The sequence below is a fragment of the Orcinus orca genome, chromosome 2, assembly GCF_937001465.1.
Source record: "Orcinus orca chromosome 2, mOrcOrc1.1, whole genome shotgun sequence".
Taxonomy (NCBI): Eukaryota; Metazoa; Chordata; class Mammalia; order Artiodactyla; family Delphinidae; genus Orcinus; species Orcinus orca.
In genome coordinates, this window is record NC_064560.1 from 71699091 (window position 1) to 71715071 (window position 15981).

At 40.8% G+C, this 15981-nt stretch overlaps 1 long non-coding RNA gene across 1 annotated transcript in view; it reads right to left on the bottom strand.

Annotated features, from left to right (window-relative positions):
* Positions 1 to 15981, bottom strand: part of LOC125963422 (uncharacterized) — a 29946-nt gene that overhangs the window by 11714 nt on the left and 2251 nt on the right. The gene's annotated exons all lie outside the window — the stretch shown is intronic.

Here is a 15981-nt window from a genome sequence, read left to right on the forward strand (position 1 = left end):
CCATTTATCTCTATCTCTTTGGCATTAAGGTATTCTACATATGTAGCATTCCAAGTAGACACTCAGCAAAGACTTCGGGGAGATTTGGGACTTCGACTCCCTTCCTACTTCTGGGTTAAGAAGATTAGACAAGAATGAGCTTTCTCGACCTTGGTTTCTGCCATTATATTTACTTCTGTTCTCAGCAGTTAAAAATGGGAAAATACTTCTCCTATGTATAGTCTGTAGCAGTTTGTTTTCCAAACAACATTGCAATTATATTTTCTCTAGGGAGGCAGTATAGCATTGTGCTTAAGTACAGAGATTCCAGAACCAGGCATCCTGGCGTTCAAATCCCTTTTAGGAGCAGTGTAACCTTGGGCAAGTTATGTAATTTCCCTGTGCCTAGTCTTTCTTATCTACAAAATGGAGATAATTGTGTTTGTTTGGTACTGTTATGGTCAACTAAGTTGAGTTAATACATGCAAAATACTTAAAATTGTGCCTGGTTACAGTAAGCACTCAAGAAATGTTGGTTACGGACATTTCATTTAGATTCTCCTTTTTTAAAAAATCGTATGCGTATTTAACTGTCAGTTTCCCCTCTGGTCTCTCATATGTGGTCACATTTCCACATATATCATTGAAAATGGGCTTCATATACTGTTCTTCCCTACTTCAGAATGTTACAGGAAATACGAAATAAAATAGGACAAAACAGCAATTCCCAAAACATCTAGCTCTCTTCCCCAGCCCATCATCTCTTCATCATTAGCTAAAGTGGGATGAAAGGTTTATTATGAACCCAAAACACAACTGTAGTTTACCCCAAAGTGAGTGACTCTGGGTTAGCTTTAGGAAAATCTGGTTTGAATTTTAGGTGAACCTCCTTTTTACTCTCAAATGCCGAAAGAGGATTTACAGTTTCAGGTGGATACCAAATGAAATTTGGTAAGTTCATCTGAGTTTTACTTTGGGTTTGTCATTTGAATGAACTCAAATTTCATGCAGCCTTAATCCTTATATTTATGGTTTTCCTGCCACTTTCACCTCAGTTGATAAAAAACATTTTTAAATAAAAATTGAGACATGCTGTTCAATATTTCAGCGAATTGCAATATTTTAGAGCATATACATTTCTTTGTCTCAATAATATGCAACTATGAGGAAAATACAGTTTTGGTAATATATGCTTTAATGAGTCATGTTATTTTTGCAAATATTCTCCTTTACTTCATACTGTGTTTATTAGCCACAAAATTCCAAGTTGACCAGACATTAATTAACAAGATGATCTATTTCTGTCAACATTTAAAGATCTGCAGCTGCATCAATTTTTAATCCCTGGCTCAGGTAAACCATGACTTTAAAATCAAATTTGTATAATATAAGCTTTCTCCAGTTTTACATTTCTTCCCCCCAGAAGTCAGAAGCCCAGACTTTAGCTAATTTCCTCAAATTATATGCTAGAGGTTTGAGGAGATTTAAGGATAGATCTTTTATGTCAAAATGGTAGGTTCACAGTTTGTGACTGATGATCTTGGACATATAAATGATATATGCCCATTAAATAAAGAGGCCTTTGGGATGAGAAGATTAGGCAAAAGTGAGTTTAGGGAAATTTCCAAATCCTACATTTGCAGAGATATGGGCAACATGCTTACAGTTTCTGTTTTATTATAAGGCAAAATAATCTTAAATAACTTATATATTGAGACTAATATATCAATGAGATTAAAAAGATTATTTGCCTAGAAGTGCATTTTTCACTCCAATAGTTAACTAGAAGCTTTGCAGTTACATTACTTTGAATACCTACTTTTTTTAATGGAACTAAACAAAGTTACTCTGGGATTTTAAAAAAAAAAAAATTCTCTTAAGAAATGTGCATTAGATAAAATTTCTCCCAAATACTACTGATACTTTTTCATAAATTAACCACACTTTATATTATTTAAAAAATTAAAACCTGAAAACACACACAAAAAATGTCACACGTTTTTTCTTCTAATCTGTAGTCCCCAAATGACTGGTAACAAAAATAAACTTTACAACATTTTTGAGAATACCAAAGAACCCCAGTCAAGATTATTTTGGCTAGAAAAGAAAGCAATTTTTATATTCAAAAATTTGGCCTTCGGACATATATACGCTACCAAATGTAAAATAGATAGCTAGTGGGAAGCAGCCACATAGCACAGGGAGATCAGCTCGGTGCTTTGTGACCACCTAGAGGGGTGGGATAGGGAGGGTGGAGGGAGGGAGATGCAAGAGGGAAGAGATATGGGGATGTATGTATATGTATAACTGATTCACTTTGTTATAACACAAAAACTAACACAACACTGTAAACCAATTATACTCCAATAAAGATGTTAAAAAAAAAAATTTTTGGCCTTCCTTAGTCAATTCCCAAAAGGGAAAAAATCAGCTAATCTTAGAAAGGTGGTAAATTTAAGTGATTCTGTAATCCAAGTTAGTCCTCAATCATGTTTTGAAATATGATGAAACAGTAAGGACTGGGAAAAGACATAAAAAGTTTCAGAAGTAACTCCAAATAGAAACACCGAGCATTTCTTTAAGAGGCTTTCGGCTTCTAAATTAGAGGATGAATAGCGTCTAACTGGAAAATAGCAGCAAGTTTGTGCTAGCGTGCCCGCTTCATGGTATTCATGGCAACCAAAAAAGAAGAAAAATACTCTTAACGTATTCTATTACCGGATCATTTAAATCAGCATGAAACATATTTTTGTCGGTCACATATTCCAGGTATCACCCTAGACAGCAAGTCAGCTAAATATGGACACATCCATACACAGGTTCTAACACTCATACAACAAACAACTGGGCATGCACGTACACTGGCATACGCATGCGCACACACAAACATATACGTCCGAAACCTGCCCAGGCTTCCCTCTGGGTCCTTGAAAACTCTGGCATATTGTAAACCCAGGAAAGAATTTTAATCTACATGGTTTGAAAATAGGAGCCTTTCAAATATGCTGCATACAATTTGTGATGGTCATCTCTAAAATGCTGCTCCATTATCCTTTTCCATTTGGAATGAATGAGGCTAATTAATTTCAGGCCATACTTGATGAGGTCAGCACCATACGAGGGGTGCGTGCTAGACATTGCTAATCTCTTTCAGCTGAGAGTGATGAATTAAAGATGAAGCATGCCTTTGCAGGCCTAATTTAGAATGTATATCAAAAAACCTACAGCCAATAATACTATACCCTACAACAAAGAAAAACTGGTTCACTCAAACTCCCTGAGTTGTGTTGATTTTAAAGACATTTTCAGTCCTCTTTCGAATTCCATCTGTGGATGGGTGAACCATATCAAGAAAATCAAGCCATCTCTCACACATAGCCATGTGGACAAAAAGTAGGATTAAAGGAAAGAAAGAAAGAAAACAGAAACAAAATACAACAATCAGGGTTTGATCCCTTATGTATTAAAATTCCACCTACACATTAGACGTTTTTTTTTTTTTCTAGAGCTACCAGACTGACAAAGATCCCAAATTAGCAATACCTGTATTCAAGCAATGACCACCCAGCTCTGCTGAGACATTTCAAAGCAACATGCTAAATGAGGCAGCCTGTTGTTTTTAAAGCAGGTATCTTAATGAAGCTTATTAGGTTTTTCCATGTCTCTCTTTTGAAAGCCAATAGAGATTGACCAGGTAGATAATGTGATACCTTTTATAAAGCCAAGAAAGAAATTGTAATACTGATGCCTCCAGGCCAAAATGTTCTTATGAAGTTAATGCTGAGCCAACTTCCGAGTTGTGAAAATGGAGATACTCGCTGATCTAAACTCTAAAGAGAAGAAGGAATTAGTCTAAATTTCTCAAAGGTAACTACTCCAAGTCCCTAAGGGTGGCAAGAAAGGTGTTTCAGCCCAGAGAGTAGAGAATACACCTTGAAAAAAGTATTTCAACATACCTAGCAAGAGAAATCCTGACATTCTAATGAGTGGGCATTTCCTACTGGTGGCCACAATAACTCCTGCCTCTGTATCTCGGTAGCCTTCACTAGAAAAAAGCTGCTTCGAATTAGGTCCAATCTACATGCTGAATCAATCTTTCATCCCTTTGATTGCTTCTGAAAATATTTATATTTCTTAATAATGCACATTTTGTCTTGCAACTTCTGATTAAACCCAGACGGGGTTTCCCAAAGCAGCCAATGTATGTGGAAGGGTGATTTGGGACAGGAAAAGGAAGATAAAAAACACAGGTTTTTCCCATTGGGGAACCATTAGAGAATATAAATCTAGCAATTTTGGTTATGTAAGCATAAGAGGAGGGTTGTAATAAATACAGATTGGAATATTACAGTGACCTAATGGAGATTACAGAATATTTTTATTATTGTGTGATTCTTCATTGCAGCTTAAACTCTTCGGCTGGTTAGCTTAACAGATTTTATGAAAAATTATTGTGGGAGAGATTTAGGAAGATTTCATATTACAACCAATAATAACCTACACAAATTATCATATCAAAATAATTAGAGCAGCAAAATAGTTATAATAGGGACACGACGAGATCATCTAAAATTTTTTTTTTTTTTTTTTGATGAATAAGGAGCATAGTTTGGAAGATATTGGGGGAGGGAGGGTGGATTCCTGGTTTGGGGCCCAAGAGAAAAGGGGTCTAATTTCAACCCTGTCACCAATCAGCTGGGAGAACTTACAGAAGTCACCCACCCTCTCCAGACCTCAGGTTTTTCTTCTTGCTTTTATCTGGGAAATAAGGGAGGTAAAGTTCTCCTTGTAAGTTTTAAATTCTATGGTTTTGTAAAGCATTATCCTTGTCCTTAAGCATTCCGTGTTCTCTGAAAGCAGAGAGGAAGAAAAGAGACTTTGTCCAATGCTGTGTCCCCAATGCCAGTCTCTGAGAGATGGCAGTCACAACTTCTCAAAGAACCTCATTTGTCACTTGTCCCTGCTTGCCTCCTCAGACATGGCTGTCACTTTTCTGTTCCTTACTTCTTCTCTCTTAGAGACCATGACAAAAGGAAGCACCCAGAAGCAATGCCCATAGTTTCATTTGACCCAACCACCCATTTTAGAGATGAAGAAAATAAAGGCCAAAGAAGTGAAGGTCACATACTTAGTAACTGGTAAAGCTAGAATTTAAATCCAGGTCTATTTCCAAACCAGGATCTATTCTGCTATGACACACTGCCTCAGAGTCTGAGGGATTTTTATATTCCACAAATAAGTGGGTTTCTTGTGACCACTCAGTGCAGTTGAAGACTCCTTGCAATTGGAAACGGGAACATAGGATAGGGAAGTGGCTTTGAATGTAGACTTCCTGGATTTGAATAACATGTCACCAACTTACTAGCAATGTGAGTTTCAGGCAAGTCCCTAACCTCCATAAGCCTTGGTTTGCTTTTTATTTTTCTCTTGGATAATGGAAAATAACACCAACATCTACCTCAGAGTTGTGTAAGAGATTAAATAAAATACATGTGTATGTTTACCATAGTTCTGGTATATAGTCAATGTTGGCTGCTGTTAGTATCACCACCCTTTTCTTCTTCATTTACATAGAGAAAAACCCTGAAAGGATCCTAGGAAACCTAGGTATGAATTCTGACTGTGCTCCTATTAGTTCCATGGCCTCAGATAAGTCTTTGAGCCTCAGTTTACTCGTCAGCAAAATGGGAATTTAAAATATCAACCTTGCAGGATTTTAGTAAAAACCAAATGAGTTATGCATGTGCGAATAACTTTCATAAATAGGTAGAGTCCTATAAAAATACAAGGGTTGATGGTTTTATTAAAACATTATTATTCCTAGGTCAGAAAGCCTCTGGATGCTTAGAGCTGGTTAACAGATGATAAAAGAGATAACGCCACTGATTTGTTTCTCAAATAAATCTCCTTAGAAACGAGATACATGCAACACCATGTAATCATAAAAGAATAAATGCGTTTCCTCAGTTATCACTGTTATCCATTTAATCCTATTCTACTGCTCTCTACCTAAACTTGCAATTCTCTCATAATTTTATCTTACCAGGGAATTAGAAGATGATTAGGTTGCAGGAGCAGGGTTTAGAACAGGAAAACAGCACTCTCTTCTTTGCCTTCCAAGTAATTAGAGAAAGAAATATCTCAAAGTAAAGAAAACACACTTTATGAAATATTCAATGACAGCTTCCAAGAAGTCTTCATACCTTGTTAAAATACTGTCAGACTTTGCCATTGACCAGCTGTCCATTGCACGTGAACTTAAAAATATATACATTATTGAGATACAACTTTTTTTAAGCTAAAGAAGCATCATGGGACGGGAATTGTTTTCTGAGTAGGATTAGTAAAGAGTTGGGGCTTAAAGGTGTATGTCTATTTTAAAAAGAAATTTTCTGATTGCAGATAACTTCTCAATTTGATTTAGTGTCGAACGATAGTGATGGGGTTGATAAGTGAGCATTCATCAGTAATTCATCTTGTGCTGGTAGAAATTTACAGCAAAGCAGTGCTTTCCCAACAGTGACAAGCCCTATTAATCTTCTTCAGACACATTTCAATAGGTGTTCCCATCTGTGGCCAGCATCTAAACGTTCTGGCATCACTGGCGACTTGAAGACACCTTCATTTCAAGTTACACTCGTGAAAATGTGATACTAGATTGTACTCTATTTTTTAACCTAATTCTCTCTCCTCATTCAATTAGCCTTTCTTGCCTAGATTTTCTGCTCATGTGTAACATCATTTCCCAGGGAGAGCTCTCAAAGATTTGGTTTCTCAGAGATGCACAATCTCCCCCAAGGTTAACAACTAACAACTTTTTTACAAATTAAAATTGCATAGATTCCTGTTCTGGCAGTCACTGGCCTCAGATTGCATATGTCCTTAGAAAGTAGAACCTGCTCAAATACAGCATTGAGAGGCCTGAGGAAAAGAGGAAGGCTAGAAATTCCATTGTGTTCATATTCGGAATGCAATTTGTTATACTGAACTATGATGCTTAATTTCAGTGCAGGGGAATGCCGGGAAAAGGAGAAGCAATTAGGAAAACCGAAAAAAAAAATGAAACAGCAGCCAAGTGTTCAAAACAGCCACATGTACTCAACATAGTCAGTCTATAGGATAAAACCCCTCTCCTGTTCTTTGCATCTGCTGGAGGACCTCCAGTTAAGAAAGAAATACAGTAAGCACTTTAGGGATAGCTTATTTCACTTAAATTGCCTTTATCTACAAGCAACATGCTCTATCTGGCTGCAAGGTTAGTCTAGGTGAAAAATCTGGAGGGGGTGTTTGATTTTGGATTGCACCTAAGTGCTTTTTTGTGCCATTTCATCCTCATAATGGATTTGGTCTTGCAAGGTGGATTTGAACAGCATTTTTCTTGTTCACTTTAGAAATCATTCAAAAGAGAAAACTGGCTTACACATTCTTAGTTTAGAAAGGTTAGATCTACCTGCATCATGAATGGATATTTTTAACCTTACTGAACTTTTTTGTTTGCACGTGATCTGACATGTATGTGTGTTACTAGTATGTGTGTATGTATATATGCATATGTATGTGTGTGTATATGTGTATATATATATATGTAATAAAGATATTCATTCTCAGAAAGATCTCCCGCCTTCACACAAACTATTTTTCACAATAATCATCTGAGTTTTTTACAGATCTCAAAAACCTTATTGTAGGTGGCAAGTTTAAATGTGCCATATTAATAACTTGTTACCCAAGACAAATTAAGTCCTTATATGTCAAAAGCACTTGGCACTGTATTATCTACAAGACAAGTATTTATTGAATAAATGTTGAATCCAATTTCATTTTAATGTGACTGACTGTATGTTTCAGCCTCTTAGAGATAAAAACACTCAGACCCATAACTGTGTTGCAACATTACACCTAACTTGTCTATTTCTATTATTGTCTCCTAACTTAGAATATGGAAAGAAGGGTTTTTTTGTTTTGTTTTTTTGGGTTTTTTTGGTTGTTGTTCTGAAGAGCAAGGGAAGAGATAGAAAAACGGCTGGCATTCAGCCTAAAGAGAAATCATTGAAACAAATTAATCCTATGCCGTTTAAATTGACGTGGTAATCCATCATCAGAGAAGGCAAACTCTGAAAGCAATCTAGAATCTGCCCTGCTCTTTCACTAGCCCTGGAGGCACAAAGATGGATAGTAAAGGAAAGGGGGGGGATCATAAAAGTTAGCGATGCCTTAGAAAATAATAAAATTGGTTATATCAGCTTTCACTGTCGTGCCTCTGAAAACCTTCTTTGGAAAGGAGAGGTTAACTTTCAACAGTTGCTTTCCAAACTTTACCTCAAAGTGGTAGGTCATCTGCAGTTGAGCTCAGAGAATCTGCCTCCTTCTTGAGGCTGCCAGGCTATGGACTAGAGTCTAACCACTGCAGGACCCACAGTTACACAGAAACTTTCCTTATAAGTGGTAAGGGTGGGGGTTAGGATTGGGGTTTCTTTGGGGTTTTGTTGTTGTTTTGTTTTTTGGTGGCGGAGAGTGGGAGGGAGTCTTTTCTTCTTTTTTCTCCTATAATTATCTTGTTTTGCACCCAATGAAAAAGCATGTTATTGTAATTTTTAAAGTAAAACTTCTGTAACATCCCTAAAAACGGAGGCAAGCCATCATGCCCTGTCACTTATCTGTGTTTTTTTTTATTCTGGAGGCTTATTTTTCAAATTTTCTTCACTTCAAAAAGCCTGTGATATGTTGTTAAAACTTGCTCAAAATTCAAAAATCATACAAAACTGAAGTGTCCCATCTTGGTAGATAAGATGAAAAAAGCCTTGTAAAGAGCTCCATTGTAAAAACAATGATTCTGTATTTCCAACACACTGAAGCCTAAGGTTTTTGTTTTTGATTTTGTTTTCCTCTTTAGCTTGTATATGTAGTGATGTTTTATTTTTTGTTATTAGGGTTTTTTTTGGGGGTAGTGCAGAAACTCACCTCTTTACTATTGTCTGGACATAGAAATTTGAACACAGAAGTGAATATTATTTTCCAATTTAATAATGCATTGAGCTATAAAGGCAAGACAATTTGAAAATATTTTTTAATCTCAAAATCTGCTAACAATAGACAGTACGTGAAGACAAAAACCCAGATACCTTAGTGCCAAAGGCAAGAAGGCAGAAGCACACGAATATAAACCATACCCAATAGCTGCCCTATTTAAATTTATCTAGGATAGAGTTTCTTCTAGTTTATTAAAACTTTACATGTTCCTGAAACTTCAGAGTAAACATCACACCTTTTCTCTATAATTAGAATTTTATTCACTTTTTTTTTAAAGGGGATGAGTAATTCTTGCATATGGACTAACACTTTTTTTAAAAGTATTTAAGCATAAAAGACAAATTAGAGGCATTTCCCTGCTAAACAAGAAGAGAACAAAAGGCTCGTATATAAAATATTCATCCACAGCCATGCCAGTTGCAATTTTAAGAGTTGTTCGGAAAGAATAGATTCAGGTGTTTGTAAGTGTGTTTGTTTTTAATGGAACCTGGGAAATTTAAATAGTAGCTCTTCATTAACTGAACATTCAATTGCACTTTCTGAGAAAGATCTGATGCCTTTGAATTTGTTTTCAATGTATAAACAATGACTTCAGCACAATAGTATATGATTTTAAAAGCTATTAAATTAATCAAAATCATATGAAAAAAGTCAATGAGTAACTAAGCATAATTATTGAAGACTATAAAGAAAAACATTGTTTAATATTTTTTAAACCCCATCCCCCCTCGCTTAAATTTCACTTCTTTCTATTTGGATGGCAATATGGCAACAAAGTATATGCAAAATAAAAAATTCCACCATAACTTTTGGAGTCAGTAAATACATTATTAACATGCATTCTGCAAGAAATAGGGTTGCCTAAATTTTTAACTTCTCCCTGACATGCGATGTAATGTGGTCCTGTCAATATATACCCAATGTGACATTTATCACTGAAGTCAATATTTTCTTCCTTCTACATTTTCACTTTTGTTTTAAACTATTTTAAGTGATATCATCTCAGTCAATTTACCTCAGTCAAGCACATTGTACTCCCTTTGATAAGGTTGATTAATTTATTATAAATTGTAATGTAGGGATAGGAAAGGTACATTTCTGTGTCCTGTATTCAAAATAAAAAAGATCAGTGTAAATTTTATTTAAACATTACACTTTGTAAAGCCTCAAGTTGATACTTCCTATGGTCAAAAAAACTGAATATTATGTTAGCCTCCTCTCACTTTTGCACAGAAGTCCTTTATTTTTAATGTGTATGTTCAACATTTCAAGAAACCCTCCATTTAAGAAGAGAAATGCAGTTGATAGTTAATTAATTATGTTTTCTAAATTCATACATTATGTTTTTCTATTATGGCAGTATATCTGTCTTTGTCCATTTACTTACTTCTCTAATTATATGCTTTATATTGAAACTGGGGTTTTTCTAAAAACCAACAGAATGGAAATTAGCCCTTGTTTTCTCCTTCTGAAATTCACCTTGAGTTTGTGGCTAAAGAAAATTAAGCAAGATAAATCCCCTTTGTTGTTCTGTTTGTATTTTCTTTAAGTACACTGATGCAGCTAATTAACAACATAAATTTACCTGGATATTTGCCTTACTAACACCTGCACATTTAAATGACTGGCACTTGATACCATTTGATTAATGCCTTTTTTGACATACCAAAAATGAACTGTCATTTTAAAGGTTTCATTACCAGTCTCCTAAGAGAAAAAAATACAGAATCAGACAACCTTTCCTCACCCTGTCCACTTCTAAATAAGAACTGATGTCCACATGGCTTTAGATATCTTTAAAACTTTCTCAGCTGGAGTTGCCTTGCAATATAATATTAAAAGCATATACAGCCCACATCAGACTTAGTTAAATGGGCAACAAATCCCTTATGCTAGCATGTATAGCTAGAGCCTATTCTCTTTTAATTCTTCAATTCATTGAAAAGTAAAATAAACAGAGTAGCATATTGTTGAATTTTAAAATAAATGTATTAGGCAAAAGATGTTCACCTCTTGTTTAAATGCCCTGCCAAAGCTACCAAACTGAAAACTGACGTTTTTACCTTGAAGTATCTTTCCATGATTCTGCAAGGCACAACAGCTTTACCATTACTAAGTTGCTTCAGCTTGTATTTCAACAATAGAGATTCCAAGGAACTCATTCAAAACTCTTTTTTGCACTGTTTTCTGCCAGACCCTCAGCATGTACACATGAGTGACAGCCTCTGTCTAGTGCTTGAGTATATAAACCTTTAATCTATCATGGAACTTCTACCACCATAAGAATATATACACACCCATGTGCATATACCTTCATTCACATAACTATTATATAACTACTCATTAAAAATGCCACCAGGTGTGAAAACAGCAGAATGGATTTTCCTAATCTCATCTAGATTTCATGGCTATAATTTGGCTACTGACAAGATTCTAAATTAGCTTTTACTTAAATGAAAGAAGGTAAAACGTATATTAGGATTTGTATTTTTTTAAAAACCTCTCCCACAATAATTAATTGTTGCATATATGTTAGAATTATTTTTCAAGTGAACTGGGTGGTCAGTTAAATAGAAGAAAATATTTCACTACATTGTGTTTTCTTATTTCCTAAAGTCCATCTCCGTGGAGTGAGCTGCCTTGATGGATGAAACTGTTGTCTCTCAGAATGGAAACCCGCTTTCGTAGGAAGGGTGGGGGTGGGGGAGGACCAGTGAAAGACAGAGCTCTAAAATCCTTGCAACTAGAGTGAATTTACCTCCCCTCTCTCCCCCTTCTTCCCTTTCACCCTTCCTTCCTTTTTTGCTACAGCCCCTTTGGTACATTAGTGTAGTTAACCTTCGCTCTGGCCGAGACCAAGAAGGGTTAATGGAGACCCGGCTTCTGACAGCCTCCAGGTCAGCGATGCTCTCGAGCTTCCATCGCAGGAATTAGAGGATTACCGAGGAATGAATTCGAGGCACCAATCGCCTCACACCTGAACACATCACTCCAAGCCACTGGGATTCATACTTAAAAAAAAAAAAAAAAATTCTCCCTTCTGAAAAACGGTTAATTAGATCTGCAGTTATATTTCCTGTTGCACCGAGGAGCCAAGTAGGGCAGCCTGAACTGAATTCCTCAATCTGCCAAGGAAATCGAGCAATTTGGGGAGAGGGAAAATAAATAAATAAATAAATAAATAAATAAATAAATAAATAAATAAATAAATAAATAAATAAATAATAAAGCCAGCAAGCTATCGGTTTCTTCAGCAAGGGCAGATTTTTAGGAAAAGTTTAAGAGCGAGAAAGGGAAGAAGAAACGAAAAAAATTCTTCCCTTTCCTCACCTTCGGTCTCCCCTTTTCCCCCCGAAATTAGTGCCTTCTTGATTATTTGCAGCTGTTTCGAACCTCAAGGTTTGTTCACAGCAGCGACCGATGCCTCCCGCTTCCAGAAGTGAAAAGCCATTTTCGCGCCAGGACTTTGCTGCTTGAGTTTGGGGAGAAGGTTTTCTTCTCCTTCCTAGCAAACTCCACCCAAAGCCTTGCTAACTTCAGCGAGCCCCGCAAGCCTTTGCGCCCTCGCACTTTAGGCTTCTGCACCCAGCCTTGGGGCCACAGAACCATTTCCCTCGCTGGACTGTCGCTTGAGACCCCCAAAAGCTGATTTCCCGCCCTGGAGAGGACGGGGACATCCAGGGGGCGTCGTTGGTGTGTGTCACCCTGCCTCTGCCTTCCTGCTCCCCCTCAGACTTCCTCCCACCTGCCTAGGAGCCCCAAACCTGGAATCCACTTGCCCTGCGGTCCGCAGCGGGTTCCGCCACCCGGCGGCCGCCCTTGACACTGGGTGGGTGGGATGGAGAGGCAGCCCGCTGGGCTGGGCTGGGCCGCTGCGTCCTCTCTGGAACACTAGGGGAGACGAGGGGGCAGAGGTGCATCCGGGAGAAAGTTCGGGGATGCTGCGTGGCGCGCCGGGGGAAAATGCAACCCGTTTGGGCCACGTCGTTACTCCGGGAAGCTGCCTGGAGAGCCCGCGCTGTGCGGGAACCTGCCAGCATCTCCACGCCGGGCCTGCGATCCCCTTCCGTGGCCACCTGACCACTGGCACTCGCGACGTAGAGCCCCGTGGCGCCCAAGCGTTCTGCCCCGCGGCGGCCCGCGCAGCTCTCACCCAGCGCCAGCCCAGCCGCGCCGGGACGCGGCGGACTCCCTGCCGCTGGCTGCGCCCTCGCGTCTCCCGTCGAGGAGGGAGGGACACAGGCTTGCCCCCGGATGCTCTCTGGCGGTGGTCGGGTCGCCCCCCTCGAGGCTCGCTCCCCCCTCTCAGCCTCGCCAAATCCCTGAAAGCCCCGGCCCCCTTCGTCACCCCGGGGGCTTCTAATCACTCCGTATCGATTTCCCTAACTCTTTTCATCCAGTTGAAGACACATCTTAAAACACTCCAGCCCGGAGTGTGCTCTGGGCTTTATCCACACTAATAAAATGATTTACCCTTCTCTCTGCGCTCTCCTCACTGAGGAAAATCGTTCGAGCCCCGGCTATTTGTGTGTGATCAGTAAATATTTAGTGCGGTGACATCCTCAGCTAGGCTTCTGATCGATTCGGGGCCCACCGGGAGGTGCGCACGGTCAGGGCGGGGCCGCGCCGAGCCCGCCGAGGGGGCTCCTCCCGCCCTCGCCGCTGGCCGCTGATTTACGGCCTCTGCAACCAGCAAAGGGGGGCGAAAGCGCGCCGGGAAAATTGGCTTTTCAACCTTTTCACTTTTGACATTCAGCTGCCTCCCCAGGCTCTAATTCTCGCCCTACTCCCCCCTCCTCACCCCAACCAAGGGCGCCCAGTGCGCCCTGCGCGCCCTTCCTGCGGCAGCGCGCTGCGCTCGCGCCCCCGAGGCCCGGGGACCACCTAGCACAAGCCTACGCCTTGAGGCGGGGAGGCCCAGTCCCCTGCCCTGGGAGTCGTCGCCTTCGGGGCGAAATGCACTCTGCCCGCCCACACCTCAGAGGGTGGAGGGGTTGTGGAGAAGCCGAGAGCTGCGGTGGCCCGGACGGGGAGCCACTGTCCTCGCTACCTTTTCTCCGACCCTCAGTCTTTTCCCCACTTCTGTGGCTGGTCCTCGACGCCCCTCGGGCCGGATGGCGTCGGGCGGGAACTTTACTTTCCTCGCAGAGACGCTCCCGTTTCCTTAGAAGCGGAAAAAGCGCTTAGCTTGGAGGAGTTGGAAGGGGGCCTCCTACCCTGATCTTGGCTGCCAGAGGGTTGCGGCCGCGGCAGTGAGAGTGTCCTCATCCCCACTGGCCTCCCCGAGGCGCACACTCCTTCCTTATTTCAGGGCCGCGCCCTGAATCTAGACACCAGGCAATGGGCCGACCTGGAGTAAGGCATGACACGCTCTCGCCCCCTCCTACAGACCCACCACCTCGGGCCGCTGCCTTGTCAGAGGAGGAAGATGTGAAAGATACTAACACCCTGGGCTCCACCGCTCTGCAGTCGGGGGCACGGGCCTGAAAAACTCCAACACTGTTGCCCACCTGTTAGCGGCCCTGATCCCCTCTCACCTGAGGCCGAGGCTTCTGCAATTCCCCCCGGGTCCAGGGAGGGAGGTGAGCCACATCGCTGGTTCACGCACCCCTCCCCAGCGCTAGCACCCTCTCCTTTGTCGCACACGTGATTTTCTAAACCACTTTATCTGCAGACTATATCTTTATACTAATGCATACTTAATTGGTCCGTCTTGACTGTCCATATAAAACAATTTAATTAGGGTGCTTTCTTGCTTTGGAAAGCAAAGAAAAAAATCTGCCCAGTGCTTATTGTATTTAGCACCAATACAGGCAGAAAATGTAGCACAAGTTTTTGGTTGAAAGAGCACCTCTGTGCCCATTGAAGGGCGTTGATCCGAAAAGACAGAAAGGACAAGTAAAATCGATTTGAAGCGACCCTCTCTGTCCCTTTCACACCATTCAGAAACTCCATTCCTTCTAAGACAAAGACCAGAGCCTTGGGAATTCTCAGGGAAAAAGAGGACTCCAGTCCCACAAGCCTAGGGCACTTTTTAAAAACCTTCAATATTGCACTTAAAACCCGCTCTCGGTTCTGTGCCCCCCCCATGCGGGTTTCACTGGCACCCTCTCCAAAGCGTCAGGCGGCGTGGCTGACAAGCCCCCACTCCTCTGCGGGCTCGGCCTTCTGGCCAGGCCGGACCAGGCTTTTAGGGTTAGTGCAGCCCTCACCTTTGACCCCCAAGATCGAAGTGGCTGCCACACTGCAGAGTGCAAAGCTACAACCCAGGCCAGAGTTAAAACAAAACAGCAAAATATTTCTCTACTCCCAAACCCAGGGAAACCAGTTCTGGTTCAGCCGCCTGAGCCACCTTACCCAGTAATACCTCACTCAACTTTTTTTTTCTTCTTCTTTTGCAATGAACTGCCCTAGCCACCTCTAAAGCAGGGAACTTGGGTTGTCAGGGCTGCATCGCTGGGTAGCGGTGAGTTGTCCTCCATTAGGAACCCAAACACCAGGTTATCCGACAGGCACCCTGGCTGGGGAAGGCAGTCATCGATCAGACCTGGCAGGAAAGGGAGGAGGGAGAGGAGGAGAGAGGAGGACGAGGGGAGGGGAGGAAACAGGCTGAGCTGTGATCACCTTCACCTGCCCTGAGCCCGGCCCCCCTGTTCAACTATCCCTCGACCTTCTGCTGGGGTTAAAGGGGGCGGAGGTGAAAGGGAGGGGGGCATCCCCAGTTACACAAGTGGCCTCCTTCTATAAGAGAATGAGTTCATCACCTCCCCAGAGAAGCCTCACCATCCATCCACTCGTATAACTGATGAGACAAACCACAAGGAAAAACTTCTGTAGCCCATATTTATGGTATTAATGAATAGTTAAAAAAGATTTACACTTCTTATGATCAATATTCTGAGTTATTTCCCTCAAAGTATATAATTACAGTGTCTTCAGAGTTTTCATCATTGTTTGAGGTGGCAAAACTAT